At 36.0% G+C, this 22,523-nt stretch overlaps 1 protein-coding gene across 2 annotated transcripts in view; it reads right to left on the bottom strand.

Annotated features, from left to right (window-relative positions):
* The window catches only part of Zfpm2 (zinc finger protein, FOG family member 2), a 424,411-nt gene that overhangs the window by 319,260 nt on the left and 82,628 nt on the right, over nucleotides 1-22,523 (bottom strand). The gene's annotated exons all lie outside the window — the stretch shown is intronic.

Raw genomic sequence — 22,523 nt, 5'->3', positions numbered from 1 at the left:
ACCAATATTCATTACCAATTGACCATCATTAGTTATCAGTCCATCAATACTATAAGCAATAAAGAATAAATTTTCATTTCGAGTCATTATAGAAATGAAGAAAATAAAAGATATGTCCAATTTTTCTAGTATTTTGAATACAGAAAACTCATTTATTTCACTGTTGTGTGCGTATGTGCGTGTGTGCGTGTGTGCGTGCGTGTGTGTGTGTGTGTGTGTGCGCGCGCGCGCGCCAATACTGAGGCTTGAATTCAGACCCTGAGTGCTGTCCCATGGATTTTTCACTCAACGATGTCACTCTTGGTGGGTCATTGGAGATAAAAGTCTTACAAACCTTCCTGTCCAGGCTGGCTTCAAACCACAATCCCCAGATCTCATCCTTAAGAATGGCTAGAAATAAAGGCGTTAATCACTGGCATCCAGCTTCATTAAATTCTGAATTCTGGTTTTTATACAGGGATAACATATTACAAAATAAAAATTAAATATCATAGATATATTTCTCTTTTGAGTTGAATATTATTTCCCCCAGATTTATGCCTTGAACTTGGTGTTATTTCTACGACAGATAGAGTATTAAAAAACAAAAATAATTTGAAAAACTAAAAAAATTATTGCTATAAGTGAAAAAACAATATCATAAGCTAAAAATAGAAGATGGTCATAACAATAGGCTCAATGAAAATACAGGTAATTTTATCAATCTACCTACTATAGTTTTGGATTCCTAATTGCTTGTCTCATTCATTGCCTTCTACTACAATATCAATAAGCAAGAACTAAGAGAAGTAGTTAAGTCATGATACGTGGAGAGGTTTTCACAAAAACACAAGAAATTGAAAACTTTCTCATCATCGTTCAACATTGTTACATTAAATATCAGTACACTACCTTAACATCTTGACTATTATCAAGTATAGCTGACCCAATACAAGTATGTATTGGACTTTCCAAAGCTTTATCTTTCATAAGGACTAGAATGACACTGAATTCTAGTGACCACTGGGTTGTATTCCTACAGACAGAGTGGCATTTCATTCTGGGTGCTTATGCCCTGAAACACAGAGAATGTAACATATAGCTACTCAGCAGCATCCATTCTTTTCAAGGATGTCTTTCTTTATGAATCTTGAATCACAGAGATATAAGCACCAGTGGGAACTTCAGAGACCATCTAATCCAGGTTAGACCAATGTGATGTTTAGGAAATTAATAGACAGATAGCATCAGTAACTCTTTCACGGCCTCAGAGATACCATATTATGGATTGGATAAGTTTCCCCAGAGGCGTATGATGATGGTGGGAAGTAGTAGAACCTTTAGGAAGTAGGACCCATGGGAAGCCTTCAGCTCATCAGAGGCATGTCCTCAAAGGAAAGATAGCAGCCCAGACTTTTCCTTGTCCTCTCTTCACCTTCCAGCCATGAAATGGATTTCTCCATCATGTGATCCTACCATGTGCTATGCAGATTAAAATTTATACTCAGGCATAAACTGAACCATTTTTCATTTCAAACAAAAGGGGTAAACCTTTCCTACTTTTTTGCTATTTAATTGTTGGAAACATGATGCCATGCAAAATTCAATTTATTATTTTTGGAAACATAGTTAAAAATATATAAATCAGAAACACTTTTTCTGTTAAAGTAAGGGCCATGTATTCTTCATTGAGGAAATAGGTACTATATATGTGAACAACAGAGGGGCAGAAAGTCAGACACTCAACGTCAGAAACTAGAAGCTTAAAGCAAGCCTAGAGAGCCTAGGTAATTAACTTTGGATTTCTACTTTCATGTGGAGGCAATGGGAGGCACTAGTGATATTTAAGAGCAGGGACTGATCTACTTACTGTGCCATAAATACAGTGATCAGCATATACTTATGCTTCCATGAAAACACTTGTGAGATTACTGGTCTTTGAGTCTTCTTTTATTCACTCTATAATAACTAAATTCTGTAGGTTTATTGTCTAGAAGCTCCATAATTAGAAATAATTTTTCTGTTCAGTTTAAAAATAGGCACAGTGTTGCCTGCCTAAAATCCCAGCTACTTAGGAGGCAGAGATACAAAATTAGAATTAGACCCAGGCAAAAATCAGTGTGAGAACCTGTTTGAAAAACAAATTTGCAAAAGCATATAGGAAGAACATACAAAAGAAACAAAAGATCACATAGTACATTATAAATATATTAAAAGCAACAGCAAGAAAGCTAAAACCACTTGTAACCCTATCTTGGGGTTCATGTTGCTTAGCATCATCTTATATGGTCATATGTATATAATTTTGACCTTTTCTGCTTGTCCTAGACATATACTAGTTAGTTATTGCAGATAAGGGAAAACATGGAACCTATGTTTCTTTGGGCTTGTTTTCACTGTATTTGATTCCGGTGCTCTTCATCTTATATATACATTTTTCTAATTTGGGGAGGGGAAGGGAAATAACAGAAATAAGGATACAGGTTGACCAGCAATGAGATGTATAAGACACTATGTTGAAAATGAACTTTTTTTATTGTAAAAATACTGTACAGAAGGGTCACAGTTACATGAGCAAGGTAATAAGTACATTTCCTATTGAGCATTGTTGCCTCCTCCTTTGTTTCCCACCATGTCCCTTCCCTCCCACATCCACAACTAACCTCCCACCCCCCTGCCAAAGTTGTAAAGTTCATTTTCAACATAGTGTCTTGTACATCTCATTGTTACAATGGGTCAACCTGTATCCCTATTTAAGCATTTTGTTTTTTCCCTTCCCCTCCCCCATTTATATAAGTGTATATTCAAGATGCAGGGCACTGACATCAAATACAGTGAGAACAGTGGGGGAGGAACATACAAAGAAACAAAAAAACATCACATGGTACATTATAAATACATTAGAAACAATAGCAAGAAAGAAAAAAATATTTGTGTTCCTATCTTGGGGTTCATTTTGCTTAACATCATCTTATATGGTCATATGTATATAGCTTTTGACCTTTTCTACTTGTCCTACACATGTACTAGTTATTGCAAATAAGGGAAACCATGGGATCTATGTTTCTTTGGGCCTGGCTTACTTGACTTAATATAATTTTTTCCAAGTCTTTGCATTTTCTAACAAATGGGACAGTGTCATTCTTTCTGATGGAGGCATAAAATTTCACTATATATGTATATATGTGTGTGTGTATATATATATATATATATATATATATATATATATTACATTTTGAAAACGAACTTTTCAACTTCAGTGGAGAGGGGAAGGGAGGAGCAAGAGAGGAGGGGAGGGGAGGGATGATAGGGGAAAAACAAAGGAGGTACTTATTACCTTACTCATGTAACTGTAACCCCTCTGTACAGTATTTTTACTAAAAACTATATATAAATTTATTTTTTAAAGCATATAGGACTAAGGGCATATCATGAATGGTGTAACACTTGCCCCAAGTAAACAAAAAATACAAAAATTAAGAGAAAATGATATCATATCTTTAGCTCTACTCACCCTCAGTATATTTTTAAATCCTTTTTGGATAGCCCATCAACATCTTTGCCATGTACTAGCATTCTTGTATTTCATAAAATTAAAATGGGGCATGGATATATGTAAGGATGCTTAGGTGCACTGATAGAAGATGTTGTAGACAATGTGTGATCCCATATTATTGTGAGTGTACAGCCATGTTTCTATCCTATCAGAAAATTACACTCAGAGCAGGGGGAATAGCTCAGTAGTACACTTCCTGTGGACCCTGGGTTTGATCCCCAATACTAAAGACAAAATTGAGAATTTACATGTCTACAACATGGCAAGCAACAATGAGAGCTAGATGTGACCTGAGAGCTCCTTGTTCCTTGTCACCATGATCTCTAGTTCTTCATTATTCTTATATATTAAGATGGAAGGTTTAATAGACAATATTTATAAGCATCAGTTTCTAAGTTTTACTCTGCACTTAAAATCAACTACACAGAGGTAGGTGCTTAATCAATAACCATTGTTCACTGACCAGACAGAAAATTGGATTTTAGTCTCATTCTTTTTTTAGCATAATCCATTGCAATAGCATCTCATTTGCTAATAAATTGCTTTCAGCACATTATTTCTATTTAATAACTAAAATATGTCACATATTTCAACTTTTGGACATTTCATCTAACTTTATCTCAGGAAACTAGTTCTCATTTTTATGGTAATGTTTTCACCTAATTCATTTTTAATCTTTTTACTAATGAAAAATAAAATGATTAAAAATAATTTAATCAAATACGAAATCTCTGAAGTATTCTTTAGAAACATTACTTTTCCTTTATAGTAGAGGCTTGCCTTTTCATTTCAATATATTTATTTTTATAGAACATTTATAATAGAATTTTATTTTGATATTAACCTGATTCTAGCTTCTTAAATGGAATGAAATTAATTTCATTAACTGTTATTTCTTTTTACTTCAATTTTTAATTCTCCTACATTTGAAATCTACAGAACACAGTATTTTAGGATAATGGAACAAATAGGTTAATAGCCAAGATACTAGTGAAAAGTTTGTTATGATATTGTTTCTCAAAACCTTTATTGGTAGGAAAACCAGAGTGAGGAAAAAAAGGTGCCAAAAGAAAATAACAAAAAGAATAAGGGATGCATCTGACTTTCCTTCATTCACTTTCTAAATTCATTCTGCATATTCTTTTAAATAGAAATTTCCATGTGTTTTCAGCAAAGCACAAACATATTTAATGGGATAACTACATATCTGAAAACGAATTCATAAAATGATGAGAGAATAAATATGAAGCAGGATGAAAAATCTATAATATTTTTAAATTTTATGGCTATGGAGTTAATGGTTTTCCACTGCAAGATTAAGCTCCTTTGTTGTATTTTTAAAAGCTATCCTAAGTATTTTGTGGGCCCTTCTATTTTCTTACTTGGGTTTTCAGAATCAATGAGAGCCCCACCAGAGGAAATTGAAAGTGTTATTGAACAATATAATGCATGGCATAAATGACTTGAGGAATGCACTAGAATATAGCCTTTGAACCGCACGAAATGGCAACTTTAAATACCGTATTAGATATTATAAAGACAGTAGTTCTCATTGCCAAGCCAAATAAATTTTTAAATGCAAACAAATACCCTTTTTCACTGAAAATTAAAGAGTCTTGTAGAAATAAAAACCTTGCCACATTCTGAGATAGACACTTTCTCAGAACAAAACAGCAGCAGTGTTTGAAAGCAGTCATGCAAGCAAGCAGCCTTTCTCAACCCTGCTCTTTTAATCCATGTAGTCCCTATCAATATTAACCTCTTATAGAAAAGCTTGTACAATGTAACTATTGAACTTTCTTGACTAGGAGTGTTAGTGGAGCTGTTAGGCATCCCTATAATGTATTTTGCAATCAGCCAAATCATCAAAGTATTTTTTTTTAACAAAGAACAGTTCAGAAGTGACAGATCTACTTTCTTGTTCACTACTGCTTATCAGAGAATAGATATCACATATGTTTTCCAGGTGCCTTCTATAGTTAGGATACTTTCACAGAAGCCGCTCGTGAGAGATAAGGTCATAAAAGAGATGAAAAATGTGTGAGCTTCATACACTTATGGTTTTATCATCAGACAAGATAGCTTTGGTTAAAGGACTGTAGCAGTCAAAAACGGAAAACTATAGCTCCTCTTGAAGGACGAGAATGTTAAACTTTAAGACTCAGTTTGTGTTTCCTTTGTCTAACAGCCTCACCATGGTATTGGCTGACAAGAATTGTTTAGTTAAGATTATTTAAGAGAAACATCATAGGAGATTGACTATAAAACACTAAGTTGTACGCTTAGTTATATATCCAGAAACAAAAATAAAAATATGCAAGTATTACTCCTTTATAGCAATACTTAAAAGAAAATCTAAACATTCAATTTGATTGAAAAGAATAGGCTTTATTATCAATCCACATTACCATGTCTAACTTACTTTGATTTAGTACATATATCTAATAAATGAAGAATACTGCCATGTTCTAGATAGTTATATGCAGAATGCCATTTTTAATAATTTATGATATCCCGATAACCTAACTTGGAATTACTCCATTTAGCATTATTATTTTGATAACAGACCTTTTTCAGACCCTAGATAAAAAAGAGTAAGATTCACATTTATTTGATTATGATTTTTAGACAGAAGAAGGAAAATTCGGATAGATTCATAACAGAATGCAGGTTTAAATCTGTTGATCTGAGTTGAAACTAAATTTCTGCAGTCAGTGTGAAACTAGTATTATCTACAGTAGCTTATTATATCTGTTAATGGAACATTATTGAAAATGCTAATATTTATAGTAATGATATCATGTGAAAATCACAGTTGAAGTATTGGTAACTTAAGAGGGAAAAATAACAATGTATAAAGTCTTTCTAGAATGTTGAGCATTTATTCCTGCTGTCAACATCATCTTCCAGGTAGAAAAGGTGTTTTCCTCAAAGTTCAAGTTCACTGAACATCTCAAATGTAAGTGAAATTTCCACATGAGATAAACTGAAACAGTTTCTCTGTAGTATATCAATCGATAATTCTTAGTCCTTATTATTTCTCTCAATGAGCACCTTAAATGGCCCAATATTTAAACAAGTAGAGGAGAGAAATTTAATTTAAAAGGTATTTTTGAGCTGGCTTCTAATGGCTCACATCAGTAATATTAGCTAATCAGAAGACTGAGATTTAAGAATCTCAATTCAAAACCATCCCGGGCAGAAAAATCCATGAGACACTTTGCTCTCATTAACCACCAAAAAAGTGTAAGTGGAGGTGTGGCTCAAATGGTATATCAGCCTTGAATGAAAAAGCTAAATGAGTTCAAAATCTAGTACTGTTACATGCATCAGAAAAATGTATTTTGAAATTAATATATTAAAGTTTCTATTTTTCTTTTTTTTTTTTTTTTTGGTCGGTTGTAGGGCTTGAACTCTGGGTCTGGGCGCTGTCCCTGAGTTCTTCAAGCTCAAGGCTAGCGCTCTACCACTTGAGTCACAGCACTGCTTTCAGTTTTCTGGTGGTTTTTATTGGAGATGAGAGTCTCAAGTACTTTCCTGCTTGGGCTGGCTTTGAACTGCGATCCTCAGATCTCAGTCTCCTGAGTAGCTAGGAATACAGGCGTGAGTCACCAGCACCCAACTTTCTATTTTTCTTATCATCCTTTCCTCTTTCGTCATCCAAACAAAAACTTCACTGCACCCATATTCCAATCCAAGAGGTCTATATAATGAAGATATTTCTTATTGCAAAGAAGAGATACACTAACTCCTGAAAGTCTATAAAAGAAGATAATCCAGCAATAATTGACCCATTCACTGATCTAACAATAATTGACCCATTCACTGTCATAAAGTTATCACCATTCCTAAAGTTTGCTGATCTCTGTCTTCACATTTTAAACTCATTTATTTGGCAAAATCATCATTGCCACCAAAAACAAAATGCAAAGACAGCTGGGCACTGGTGGCTCATGTCTGTAATTTTAATTATTCAGGAGACTGAGATTTGAGGATCGCCTTTCTAAGCCCGCCTGGGCAGGAGAGTCCATGAGACTCTCATCTCCAGAAAACCAGAAGTCATGATGTGGCTCAAAGTGCCAGAGCACTATCTTTGAGTTGAGGAGCTCAGAGACAGCTCCCAGATCCAGAGTTCAAGCCCCATGACAGATTAAAAAAAAAAAAGCAGAGATAAATCTTACAATATCTGAATCTGTATCCACAACAGCACAACCCAATCAACATGGAAAGATTGTAGTAGTTTGGAAAAGTAATGAAATCCTATATGTTCTTATTCCCTATTCTTTGCTTTTTAACAGAATGATTCATTCCAGAGGGTCTACCTCTTTCTCAGAATCAATGAATATAATTCATAAGCAATTGTTTATCACCACAGGGTTCCATTATAACACAATACTGATTTTACTGAAGCCACATGCTTAAAACACTAAGGTTGTGATGTACCCAATGGAACACTGGAACTTTTAGGGAGGGGAACTAACAGACCTAATCCAATGTCTTCATGCCCTTTATGTATCACTAATTCCAATACTATAGGGGTGAATGACTCTGAAAGCTCACTTATTTGCAATGTCTATCTCTTAGTTAACGAGTGTAATCATTTATAACTTAGTCTGTTCGTTTCTCTGTTTATTATGGTTTGTGGGAGGCTGAGATTTGCATTCAATGCTTCTGCTTTCAAAACATTTATTTGCCTGTCTTAGCTTTATGACCATTTTGTTTCTTTTCCCACTGATTCTTGGCTGTCTTTCCAAGGACACCTCAGAAATCATACTGTTGTTGTCTTTAGATCTCTCTTAAGCCTTTGTTACCCACATGTGCTTCTTAAACCTATACTCCTCACTATTTCTTTTCATCTAGTTAATGTCTACTCGGTATTTGATTTCAAGTGCCACTTACCTTCTTCTGATCTTCCTCACTGGGTCAACCCATCCTTTACCATGACTTTACTTATGACTGCCTTCCCTCCCAGAATGTAATTTCAAGGATAGCCAGGACCGTCCCTCTGGGCACTCACCATTGTCGTCACAGAATTTCTCATTGTATCTGACTTAATAGGTGCTCAATAAATATTTATTGCACTGGAGGAAAACATGAATATTTGAATGTATTGATGGTACCTCTGCCTTGGGTCATTAAATTCTTCCAATAATCAAGCAAAACAAATAAAAACTGCACATTTTATATAAGCTGAAAACTCTCCATACTGATAGAATTGGGTATATGGCCACCTGATTATAAAAACCAAATTTTCTGGCCTCTCATCATGTAAGGTAGGCCACTCCAAATGACTGAGCTCTGAATAATGGGGATGGAAGATGAGCAGTTCTGTGGGTAATTCCAGAGAACTAGACTTCCAGCTAAACCTAATCCTAATAGAGTTTCCCTATCTGTGAAGGGGGAAAAATCCTTGGTCACAGCAGCTTCTAGCTTCTAGCTTCTAGCTCTGACAATAGTCCCAAATGTGTTATCAAATGATCCATTTGGGCTCTTTTCATTGCAAGACCATAGCACTAATGTCAGCAAAAAGACTTTGGCTTCTAGAAAATGCCATAAACACATAGGTAGTACTCACAACATCTTCCAAATTTTTCAAAACACATAGAGAATTTATTCTCTTCTATGATTCAGTTTTTTTTTTAAACACAGCACTTAGAAAAATCAGGCTTTGTGTGTATATCCGTGGTTTCTTTAAGCTAGGCAATATAGCCTATAATAATGATAGATTTAGAATCTAGATCTCTAATATAAGTACAAAAACATTCTAGGTACCTTATTGAAGGCTTGCCAACAAATTACGAAGCTGAACTCAAGGAGAACCTTCTTGATCACTGGTGTCCTCTATGAGTTCACTTCTAGTTACAGCCTTTAGTAACCGAGGCTGATGGGCTCTGTGGGGCCTGATGCTTATGCAAATTGGGAGGTACTCATTAGGAGGGGCACAACGTTCTAACTACAAAATTAGGTGCAAGGTCTTGGAAGGAAGTATGTAGGCCTCCTAAAGCTCAAGCTTCATTATCCTCATAGAAAACCTACCTCTGAATAGAAAATGAAGTAAAGGTTACATATCTGCTTTTCTGCTTCAATAAAAATTTGTGGGTGTTTGGACACTGTCAAACCAGTCCCAGCATTCTGAAGCAGTGTCAAAATTTTATTTGTGTCCAGTGCTGGTGGTTCAGGCCTGTGATACTCACTATTCAGGAGGCTGAGCCCTGAGGATAGCCTAGTAAAGCCTGTGAAACTTCCCCAGTTAATCACCGAAGAGCCAGAAGTAGAACTGTGGCTCAAGTGGTAGAGTGTCAGCCTTGAGCAGAAAATAGCAAAGGGGCAGTTCCCAGGTCCTGAGTTCAAACCCATTACTAGCACACACATAGATTTTACTGGAATTATTTAAGTTTCAGGTTTGTTCAAAGTTATTTTGAACTTCCCTGGGTCTATTGTCTGACTAAACAAAAATCATTAATTGTGAAATTAACTAAAAAGTAATGGTCATATCTAGTATTTCTTTGCCAGTATTAAGCATGACTATAACATATTATGTATACATAAAATTTCTAAATATATTCATTATTAATATTCATAGTCATATCATTTTATATTATGTATTAGAATTTGAATTTAGGGCCTTACACTTTTAGGCTGGTGCTCTACCATTTGAACTACTACTCAATCCCTCGTTCTTATTGTTGGCTAACTGGAAATGGAATGTAATGATCTTTTCTGCTAGTCTTGAATCATGACCCTCTAGGTCTCAGCTTCTGGAGTAGCAAGTAGCTAAGATTACACATGTGAGCCACCAGCACCTGTCAAAATACATTCCTTTTATTATAATCTGATATGATTTTACCGTCACCTTGAATTTCCCACACAGTATTGTAAAAAAAAACAACAACAACATTCTTTCCTAAAGGGAGTTTTCCTTAGGATGTAGGCATTTTTGTCTTCCCCCTCCCCCATGGGTTTTGTAGAATTGTTGTGTCTTCCTTAGCATGACATTTTTTGGCATTTGTAGTAGACAGCTACTGGGACAGAATCTGTGAAGGACAAGGGTTAAATGAGGAAGATGAAGAATTCCATACTGGATAGCTATACATTATCAGTAGAGTACACTGCTCCCTTAGTCAATCAAAACTTAACCTTCCTACATTTAAGAAATGGGAATTTTTTTTTCTTTGGATCCGGTAGTGGGGCCTGAACTTGGCCTGGGCGCTGTCCCTCAGCTCTTCAGCTCAAGGCTAGCGCTCTACCACTTGAGCCACAGCGCCACTTCCAGCTTTTTTCTTTTTCTTTTTTCTTTTGCTTATGTGGTGCTGAGGAATCGAACCCAGGGTCTCATGTATGCAAGGCAAGCGATCTACCACTGAGCCACCTTCCCAGCCCAAGAAATGGGAATATTCTTTATATAGTCTTCTTTCTACATTTGAATATGTACAGTCACACTGGGTCATTTGCATATATCCAGGCTTATACAAGCATAAACTAGTTTTCAGTATTGGTTAAGTGGCTAAGGATGTAATTTATATTGCAAAAATACAAGTTTATCCAGGACCCCAATACGAATTCCATCACAACAATAGAAATTCCATCAAATCTCATTATTCAACAGGTAGAGGGGCAGCCATTTTATATATCTTAGCTATAGATTTTTGCTTTGATAAATCTATGACTTTAATCCTTGAAGAGACCTTCCTTTCTCACTGTCAGAAATATATACAGTCTGAGCAATTGCATGCACTTTCAGCTCTGCTATGTGAGTTAAGACTTGGTAAGATACAGCCACTGTCACGTTTCAGAACAGTTTCTTGTCTAATCTTTCCACTTCTCCAGATCTTTGATAGGGAACCTGTTAGAATGTATTGCTTACTTTTCCAGTTCCTATGTTTATCTCCCTTCCACTCTTAACATCTGCTGTACTTCATTTCCTTCAGAAAAGTGAAAAGTTTTCACAGTGCCCAGAGCTTTCCCCACAAACAATGCCCTCTTCCCCTCTTCCTTCCTTCCTTTCTCCCCATTTAATTTAGTCTTATTTTGTGTTAAGGTCAAAGTGTTTTAAAAAGTTCACTTTGCAAACATTTCTACAGGGCTGAAATTCCTATCCAAATAGTTGCAAAGGATTTACAAACATCCCTGCCTTCTATTACCAGCTTTTGTCCAAGTGCACACAGCTTGGTGTGTTTTACTCTTGAATTACCTGAGAACAACATCATAATGAACAGGTTATAAGAACTGTAGCCTACTGAAGGTGATATCATTATACACTTTGCAACAGGCAAAATGCCAACTGAATACAGTACTGCACTGGTTGTTACTGACACTCAATACAAATTTCCTTTTCTTCCTTTTTAAAAAATAAGTATTTTGATAGTGCATTGCACTTGCACCTTTTGCTTACAAACTAAGTGATTTAATTTTTTATTTTATTATCTGCCAATCCTGGGCTTTGATCTCTGTGCCTAGCGCTGTCCCTAAGCTCTAACTTTTGTGCAAGACTAGTACTTTACCATTACCATTTGAGCTACAGCACCACTTCCAGCTTTTTCTGTGATTAATTGGAGGTAAGAGTCTCATGGCTGATTTTGAATTGCAATCCTCAAATCTGACTCCTGTATAGTTAGTATTATAAGCTTGAGCCTCCAGCACCCAGCCAAGTTAAGTGCTTTAAAAGTTGAGTCACAAAGCAGACACTCTGAAAACATTACAGGATGGAATAGGAGAAACCCTAGGTCTCCTTGGCTCAGGCCGAAATTTTCTGAATAGAGACCCGGAAACACAACAAATCAAAGAAAGGTTGGACAAATGGGATTGCATAAGGTTGCAGAGCTTCTGCAGGGCAAATGACATAGCTAGCAAGATCAATAGAAAGCCCACCGATTGGGAGAAGATCTTTACTAGCCATACAACGGACAAGGGTCTCATATCTAAAATATACCTGGAACTCAAAAAATTAAACCCCCCAACAACAAATCCTCAAAGAAACAACTGCCCAATAAATAAGTGGGCGAAAGACTTAAAGAGAAACTTCTCTGAAGAAGAAAGAAGGATGGCCAATAGACACATGAAGAAATGTTCAACATCCCTAGCCATAAAAGAAATGCAAATCAAAACAACATTGAGATATCACCTCACTCCAGTTAGAACAGCAAAAATCAAGAACTCTAACAACAACAGATGCTGGAGGGGATGTGGACAGAAAGGAACCTTACTTCATTGTTGGTGGGAATGTAAACTTGTTCAACCACTTTGGAAAGCAGTATGGAGGTTCCTCAAAAGACTTCACATAGATCTCCCCTATGATCCAGCAATCCCACTTTTGGGCATTTACCCAAATGTTTACAAACAAGACCACACTAAAGCTACCAGCACAACTATGTTTATTGCAGCATTATTTACCATAGCTAAGATATGGAACCAACCCAGATGCCCCTCAGTAGATGAATGGATCAAGAAAATGTGGTGTATATACACAATGGAATTCTATGCCTCCATCAGAAAGAATGACATTGCCCCATTTTTTAGGAAATGGAAAGGTTTGGAAAAAATTCTATTAAGTGAAGTAAGCCAGGCCCAAAGAAACATAGGTCCCATGGTTTCCCTTATTTGCAATATCTAGTATAGGTATTAGTCAAGCGGAAAAGGTCAGATAATGTGATGTTAGAAAAATGATCCCTTAAATATGTATTTTAATGTTTTCGTTTCTTTCATGCATGTGTTTCTAACGCATTTATAAGATTATTTCTTTGTTGCTTTGTATGTCCCTCCCCCACAGTGTAACCCCCGCTTTCACTTTATTTGATGTCAGTATAACATGTGGAGGAGATGGGGACAAACAAGTCGTTTAAGGATTCAGGTGGACCTGTTGCAACAAGGAGAATTACAAAATGTCATGTCAAAGCAAGCTTTACAATGTCGGTGTGGGGGGGAGGGGGGTATGATTGGGTGGGGGGAGGGGGGAGGCTGGGAAGGGAGGTGAAGGGTAAACAAAGGAGGAGGCTGCAATGCTTGGTAAGAAATGTATGCATTATCCTGCCAATGTAATTGTAACCCCTCTGTACAGTATGTTCTCAAATAAAAAAAAAAAGTTGAGTCATATCCCAAAAGACAGATTTTTTTAAAGAAAAATGTGCAGTAATCGACATGTGATGGACAATAGCAAAAACTATTTCTCTATTTCAGTTAAACAACAGTAATCCTAATTTTAATCTGATATTCAGAGTAGTTTTGGGACCAAGGAAACCTCTGGGTATCACAGGTGAGAATATTAGCTACCCTGTAGGATATAAATTGATAGGTAGAGACCATGCACGTAGGGCAAGATGTCTGAAAAGGTGCTTCTGAGAAGGAGCAGGTAGGAAGTGGAAGAGGAAGTCATTATTACCAATATTATAATTCTAATAATTGCTACATAGTCTCATTGCCAATCTTTGGAATCTCACTCAAATACAAAAAGAGGCTGAGACAGCAATCCTCATTCCCTATCAGTATTTATTGGTGCAACAAATTCAGTTATTTTTTTGCCTGACCTTTTAAAAACAACAAAGGAGTGACTGACATGACTACTATAATTAAATTCATCATCCCACATCTTCCTATATTTCCCTCCACATATTCCTCAGGAGATAGATAAAGATTATCCCACCAGGTAATAGATGGGCAAATGCTTAATACTGCCTGTTGCTTCTCACATAACAAAAACCTTGAGAGAATTTTACATACTAATAAGTAAATTTAAATTTTATATGAGAAGATAAAGAGCTTTGAAAATCTCATTTGGTTTAAACGTATAAAATGGTAACACAGAACCAAAAGAATGTTTCTAAATCATTTGTGATGCTTAAGGATAAAAAAGTAGAAGAAATGTAGCTATTTCCAAGAGATGTTTTGCTACAACTTAACATTTTAAGACCTAATGTGATCAACAGTCAGATGCAGGGTTGTCAACCAAGTTAATTCCATTTGATTAAAATAAATTAGCTACTGAGGCAGTCCTAATGCTGTTCATACTTATAATTTTCTTAAAAGCAGAAAAATAAATCAAGACTTATACATATATATGAGCATAAGTATAGATCTTCATAAATTTGATTCAAATAAACATTTAAGGAAATAATACTGAAATGAACACTCTTATTTTAAAATAGCTACTTAAATCATTACAGTTTGAGCACACTATTTCCTTAAGGAGACATGGGCTCTTTATTCAACTCAAGATCTCACTGAGAAAATGTGGAAATAAAACAGGGGTTCTAAGTAAGTATTCTTTAAATAATTCAGCTAAACATAATGACTAAATAATTAATCTTTAGATTAACTGCTAGTACTCAGATGGTTTGATTCCTATATATTCAAAATATCAGGATATTAATAGATTCATATTATTTTTCTGACTTTCAACGTTGTAGAGAAAACAATACCCATAAACGTTATAGGTAAAAATCTGTACTTGCTAACCAGGTGTTAGTATTTCCCATTTTTTTAATGTTTTTTATTGTAGAAATACTGTACAGAGGGGTTACAGTTACATGAGTAATGAGTACATTTCTTATCAAGCATTGTTACCTCCTCCTTTGCTTTTCCCCTACTATCCCTTCTATCCCTTCTCCCCACCTTCCCAACTCCTCCTTCACCCCCCCCAAGTTGTAAAGTTTGTTTTCAACATAGTGCATGCCTCACATTTTTAATCTTAACTACTCATGAGGCTGAGATCAGAGGAGCATGGTTCAGAGATAGAAAAGTCCATGAGATTCTTATTTCCAGTTAATCAGCAAAATAATCACAAGTAGAGGAGTGTCTCAAATGGTAGAATGCAAGTGAAAAGCAAGCAAGAATGTAGGACCCTGAGTTCAAACCCCAGTACTGCCAGACACACAAAATGACATTTTTTTTTGGCAGCATTCTTAAACATCAAACCAATGACAATGTTCCTAAATGGTAAACTACTGCTTCATATTAATTTTCATTTTTATTTCTTACAATGACATTAATATAAAATAAGGATATAACTAAACCTCAATTTCTCCACATCTGATGTGGAGATCTAAAATTATATATATTTTTAATTACAACAAGGGGTTATTTCAGATATTATAAAAGAGTTAGGAAATTATGGATTTTGCCAAGTTCTAATTTATTTCAAAACAAAAGATGTGCAGGTTGTGCAGGCAATCTGGTGGTGGTCAACTCACTAAAAGGGAAAAGTAATTGAGATTCCCATAAGCAAAAAAGTAGCACATATTATCACATAAGACTTATGCACAGGATAGCAAGCTGAGTAGCTTCCTATTGTGTGCAACACAAATCATTTTAACTTTTTTGAAATTTTCATGATAAGATATTTGTGATCCAAGATGAGGTATGTAGACAAATTTTCACCTGTCCCTTAAAATAGGAAACAGTCACAGGCAAAACTTGTCCACATTCTGATTCCATAAAACCACAACAGTGCTAACTCCCTTTAACAACAGGGTTCAATTCCAGTAGCTTCTCATTTTTCCTACAATGGTGGCTTTCAAAGTTGAGTTTAATTCCAAACAAAAACTATATTGTGAACGTTTCTGAGATGGCTTTGAGCCTCTGCGTGTGTGTGTAATCTCCTTTCCATTTTTCATTGTTAGATAACTTAAGTAAAACTTAAAACTTTTAAAATACATTTAAAAAGAGAGGAGAGAAGGGAAGAAGAAGGACTGGCTCCAGGAAAACAGAAAGTTTGCCAAGGAACAATCATGTCATATGCAGGGAGGAGGAGGTGGCTGAGAAGGGAAGCCAGGTCGGTGCCAAGCAAAGCTGGGGGCTGTTCAATCAGCCCTATCAGTGCTCCATCAGTGTCTCCACTCCAGCCAAATCCAGAGAAAACAAGGAGTCAAAGATTCAGGTCAATAAGCTTATAGGCGATTTGCACAAACAGCTCCTCCAGCAAGGTAAAAAACAAAGTCATATTGGCTTTTCTTTTTTACTCCTTCTCTTTGAACTCCCTGGTCCAAACATACCCTGGAAATGTCAATGTTATATGCAGGAATTTAAAGAGCTGAGCTTCTTAATCCCTTTAAGAAAAAAGGAACAAAGTTGCCTGTAAAGATCTCTTTCCTTATTGAACTCAAAAGTGATTATGGCAGGGCTGCCTTGTGCAGATCCTGATTCGAGTTACAGCAGCATCGGAGAACGCAGGAATAACATCCTTAAAGTTGTAACTGAGCAGAAGAGAAACCTTCATGACAGAAAAAGTGTGTGAACTACAAACGTCAAAATAGCATGAATGTCTGAAAAGGAGAGCAAATGCAAAAGAAAACAAAAACAAGCAGTTACCACTCACACATCCAAATCTCATAAAGGTACGGTATTATCTGTTTGTTGGATTTATTCTAAGAATTAAGGGGTTAGGTAATATTTGGGTTGCTTTATCTTCATATATGATGTGAAGAATGATGACAATAATCCAGGCTTGTTGCATACAGTCTGAAGAGACAAATGGCTTTTCCATAGTTACCTTTGAATTTTTAAACAACTACATTAGGAAGTGTGGGAGGAGGGCAAGGTGTCAAAGTTCAAAGGGTCTCGTAGTCTAGATAGCTGAAACACAATGAAATAGGTGTCATTTGCATGCGGCTCCTTATCTTTTCCACTCAAGGATGTAATAAGATGTAGAAAACACCATGAAAGGAAGGGAAGAGAACAAAGTATCAAATATACCCATCTTCTGTTCTGGAAACTTCAGCAATGTGATACAGAGAGCCTCCCATCAGATCCTTGGTTCATGGGCTGATGCTCAATGGAATTTGTGTATCTCCTGACAGCTTTTCCAACTTACTTGTCTCAGCTTCCTACTTGACTCTCTACAGCTGGAGGCCTTTCTTCTTTGGGCATGCACCAACTGTGTGAGCTGATCCTGGGACCTTCTCCCAGGGACCTCAATGTCCTCCATGGCTCAGAGAATGCAGCTTTCTTTTCACTCTTCAGTTCCTTTCACAGTGGTGTAAATCCACCGACAGCGGCAAGCTGCCCAGGTGAGACGAAGGTGTACCTCTCACACTGCCCAGCTCACTACTGTCCTCTTCTGGCTTTCTGCAACACTGGCCTCCCAAGTACTGCAGAGGCTGGGATGTTCAAAAAGTTCCCCAATTTTACCTGCTCAAGTTTTTGCTCAAAACTCACCTTCTGGGGCTGGGAAGGTGGCTCAGTGGTAGAGTGCTTGTCTTGCATGCATGAGGCCCTGGGTTCGATTCCTCAGCAGCACATAAGCAGAAAAAGCCAGAAGTGGTGCTGTGGTTCAAGTGGTAGAGCACTAGCCTTGAGATGAAGAGCTGAGAGACAGTGCCCAGGCCAAGTTCAGGCCCCATGACCAACCAAAATACAACAACAACAACAACAACAAATCACCTCAGCTTCCTCATCACTCTTTATAAAACAGCAGTTCTAGTGGCTCATGTTTGTCATTCTAGCTACTCATGAGGCTGGGAACTGATGACTACAGTTCAAAGGTAGCAAGGGTGGGAAAGGCCAGGAGACTCTTATCTCCAATTAAGTACCAAGAAGTTGGATGTAGCACTGTGGTTTAAGTGCCACCGGTAGAGGATCAGTCTTTAGTGACAAAGCTATGGGAGAGTGCCCTGGCCCTAACTTCAAGTCCTATTACACACACACACACACACACACACACACACACACACACACACACACACACACACACAAAACAGTACATACACCTGCAGAGAAAGACCCAGTGTATCACCACTACCCTTTCCTGTTTTGTTTTCTTTAATGTTATTCAACATCATCCAACATATACAATGTGGTTTTAGTATTCTATAACCTGTCTTTGTGCTCCTGAGTTGGTGCTTGGCCTTTGTCTACAACTACACCCAGTACTAAGAGGAGGGCTTGGCACATATTTGATGCTTATTAATATGTGGGCTGAGTTGTGCTGGAATGTGATCTACTGAACAGAATTAGAGGCTTTCTGCTAATTCAGTTCAGTGTCAGTCCATGTTTGCTTTTGGTTTAAATGAACTACTTCACAGCCTAGTATCAAATGCAATTTGGAGTACTTCAGGCTTTATTCCATTTTATTCAATATGCTTCAATTCTAAAGGATATTTAAAATAACCTTGGCTTTTTGTACATATCACCTCTTCTTGATTCTATGTAGAAAATGCATTGTTAGAAGACGATATGTTTCCTTATTTTATAGATTTCCTTCATGGAAATCCATCTTGTCCAATCTGATTTTTTTCAGACAGAGCCTCTAATGTCAGCTCACTTCTGTAGGATAGACACTGTACCCAGTGATTTCTGTGATAATTCACCATCCCTACTCACTAGGACCAGGAATCAGGAGTTCTGTCTTATAACAACAACTTTGGTGATACTATTTTCTTGATTAGTCTGTTGAGGGATCATGATATCAGAAAACAATTGTGAAAACCCCCCAGAAACTTTCCGAGTTCATTGATGGTAATGTCAAGTTACCCCCTGACAGGTAGTTTCTTCCTTTGCTCAGAACAACGCTATCTATTAGTAGACTACAAGTGAAATCCATCTAACACGTTTTGCCTACTCATTCAAATACCCTTGTGACACTCTCCTGGAATAAGACTGAAGAAATATTACCTCAATTTAGTCCTTAACAAGCAAATCCTTAGTAATGAAACTCTCTTTCAACTTGTTAGTAATAGTAAACCAGTTTTAGAACTTCTCCATCATGAAGTATTGCCTCCGAACTTGCCCAAGAACTGGAACATGTCCATACTGCCTTTTCTACCCCCTTTGGCACCTAATGACATTACTAAAATTCTTCAGGTGGCTTTCCTGACCTCTGTATTTCCATTTGTATTCATTTCCTCCATTGTACACATGCATGGACATACTTCTATGTCTCATACACCAACCAGAAGAGAAGAAAATGAAGTAACTGAAGCAAATAACTTGGTACCATAGGAAATATATAGTACTTGTAGGCCCAGAACTGATGTCTTCATCATCTGTAAATTCAAGGAAATAATTCTTGCTTGTTTCCTTCCTTTCTTAGATACTGTCAAGGCAAGATGCCAGGCAGTCAAAACTCATGAAGATGCTGTGGACTCAAAGCCCTGCTTTGTATTTTGCTAATTTAAAAAAATATCAAGGCACCCAGGCAAGTTTGAAGCTACAACTTTTTATAAACACTTTGAAAAATGGAGACTTGAAATAAGCAACTAAGTCGAAGTAACATAGGAACCTTGCATAGAATTGCCATATGCCAGAAAGTACCACAGGGTAATATTGGGAACTGGTATCATTGTGAGTGGGGAAGGACAAAAGAGAAAAAGAAGGAAACTATGGTACTATGTATGGATGTATGGGACTAGGACAGTGAAATCTGTTGATATTGTCATAAGAAGGGGAGAGGCAGAATGAAGGACAATGATGGAGAAATAAGTTTGATGAAATAATGTTTGTATGTAAGGAAATATCACAATGAAATCCCCCTTGAACAACTTGTATATGCTAATGAAAGTCTACTAAGAAATGAATTGTCATGCTCAAAAGTTAGATATGCAATTATACAAGGGTTTCCCTGAGATAAACTCATATAATTAAGAATTTTGCACATTAAAGCTACAATAAATTTCAGGGCAAAATATTAGGCATTCCTGTGGATTGTTACATTGTAAGATTTGACATGGTTGATAATAACTAGCAACTTCAGTATATATTGATAAATGCTTTGAGACTTGTTGAAACCTTGGCCTTTGACAAAAGCGCAGATGATACATCAATGTGAAGTTAAGAAAATACAACAATAAATAATAAAATAATCATTCTAAACATCGAAAATGTCCTGTATAATGGAAGCTCAGTTTCAACAGGAGTTAAAAACTTTATGATAAGAACTGACTTCACACAAATACAGAGTCAAGCGGTTTTCTTTTTCTTTAAATATAAAGGGAAAGCTATTATAGCATAGACAAAATTTTTCATATAAAAATTGTCACTCCCTAAAAAATAGATGAAGATATATTGTAACTCTAAATGTATCCGCACAATTCTCCCCTGAAATATTGACAAATATCTTCCTTGGGAAATTTAGATATTCTAGCTCCATTTTTATGCTATGAAAATATGAACTAACCATCCTTTGTTTAGTAAGCAAAGTCATTTAGCACTCAACATTTTTGTAGAAGAACTGCTGGACTAAGTAGGTCATTGCTATGATTTGATCATGGCAATATTGTTATACAAAGAAACTCTAAATAATGCAATTCATTTTCTAGTATATACTGGCAATTTTCAATTGTTATTTATAATGATTTAGAATATGGACAACAAACAGGTTTTAGCAATGTACCCTGGGTAGAAATGGTTTCTTCCAAGAAACATTTTGAAAATGCTTTTTCAGTCATTAGCCATTTAAGTATCATTGACCATTTTAATACACTTATTTTAATCCTTAATCTATTCTTTCCCTACCACTCATAATAAAATATAATTATGTGTCACTAAGACAAACATATGAATTTCTACAAAAAAGATTAGAGTCTAATTTTCCAGAGAGAATATTTTCTCCTAGTTAATCAACTTCAGTGAAAAATGGTAGCATCCTTTTTACAACTTCAATGGGACACAAAATCTATCTAGGGGTTATCTCTTCCTTTCATACCAGCTCCCTCTGACTTCAGCAGGAATTCCCTGCTCTCACATTCTATAAGACTAAAACCATGAGGCATTTTTCCCTATGAAACAAGTCCAAGGTAATTTCAAATAGTAATATTCAATAAGTAATATTTCTCTTGGAGAGCATTACAGAAAATTGAGAATTCTTATTCACATGTACAATAATGTTGTAGTTTTAAGCTAATCCTTAGAGAATCACTTTTGTAATAAATATAATCAATTATATATGATTTAATGCCATAACATACTAAATCATTTGTATGCCTTTGAAACTTAAAATTTTTCCAACTCCTGGTCAAATAATACTATCTGCCAAATAATGTTCATAATAATTATAATTTGGATTTTTTTCTTATTTAATTTTCATGAGTTAAATTATGTTACTGTCACTATGGGAACATTTTCAATAAATCTACTTTTTCAATAAACTATTTGCTTAGAATTTGTAGTTCTACACTCTTTCATTAAACATAATCCACAAATACTGATTGTCCCAAAATTTAAAATGTATCTTATACTATCTAGTTTTATTGACTCCCTAGATTAAATTGGCAAGAGGGCCTAAATATATAATTGATTCACCACAAAATCTGAAAAATGGCATCTTCTAATCCTTAGTTATTTCCCTATATTATAATACAACATGAAATATGCATTCTACATAAGATATACACTCTGTAAAGAACCCCAAAAGTGTGTATTTCCCAATAATGGAAGAAAATGAGATAGATTCAAGTGTAAATTTGAACCCTTGACATCTCATCCAGCTCTTGAGTATATTGCCATAGCTACAGACTATCTAGAGATGATTGAAGCATGTAGAACAACTACAGAAGATAATAATCCAACCTGATTATGATTCAAGGGTAGAAAAAAGCTATTATGTCTGTACTATTCTCTTTTTCAATCAAGACTCTGTTATAGGGAAAAAAAGGACTATGTCACAAGACCATGTTAAATTCTCTGTGAGCTCACTGATAATGTTTTCAGAACTTCAGGGTATTCAGGAATGGTTGCTTCCATCTTGTTTCTATTTTAGTTCCTGGAGGTGTGTGGACCACAGAAATAGGGACTGGCGGACTCCTTTTATTTCTAAACTAGCATCAAAAGGAGAACGTGATAATGGATTTCTGAATAATACATATCAAATATACACACTGATTCATAGATATACCTTCAGCCATATTCTCTGATAAACTTCCATCAGAAATCGGGGGAAAACAGCTATTCCAAACCAAGGAAGTAACCCCAGGACTTATTAAACCTGTTTCAGGAAGAGATAGAAGACCTACTTCACTGGCTGATATGATAGATAAAATCAAACAGAAATAAATTATCATGAGAA

The sequence above is a fragment of the Dipodomys merriami genome, unplaced genomic scaffold (assembly GCF_024711535.1).
Source record: "Dipodomys merriami isolate MVZ:Mamm:240054 unplaced genomic scaffold, mDipMer1.0.p SCAF_4, whole genome shotgun sequence".
NCBI classification, from domain to species: Eukaryota; Metazoa; Chordata; class Mammalia; order Rodentia; family Heteromyidae; genus Dipodomys; species Dipodomys merriami.
The sequence above is the reverse complement of the archived record's forward strand: the minus strand, read 5'-3'. Positions and strand labels throughout refer to the sequence as shown.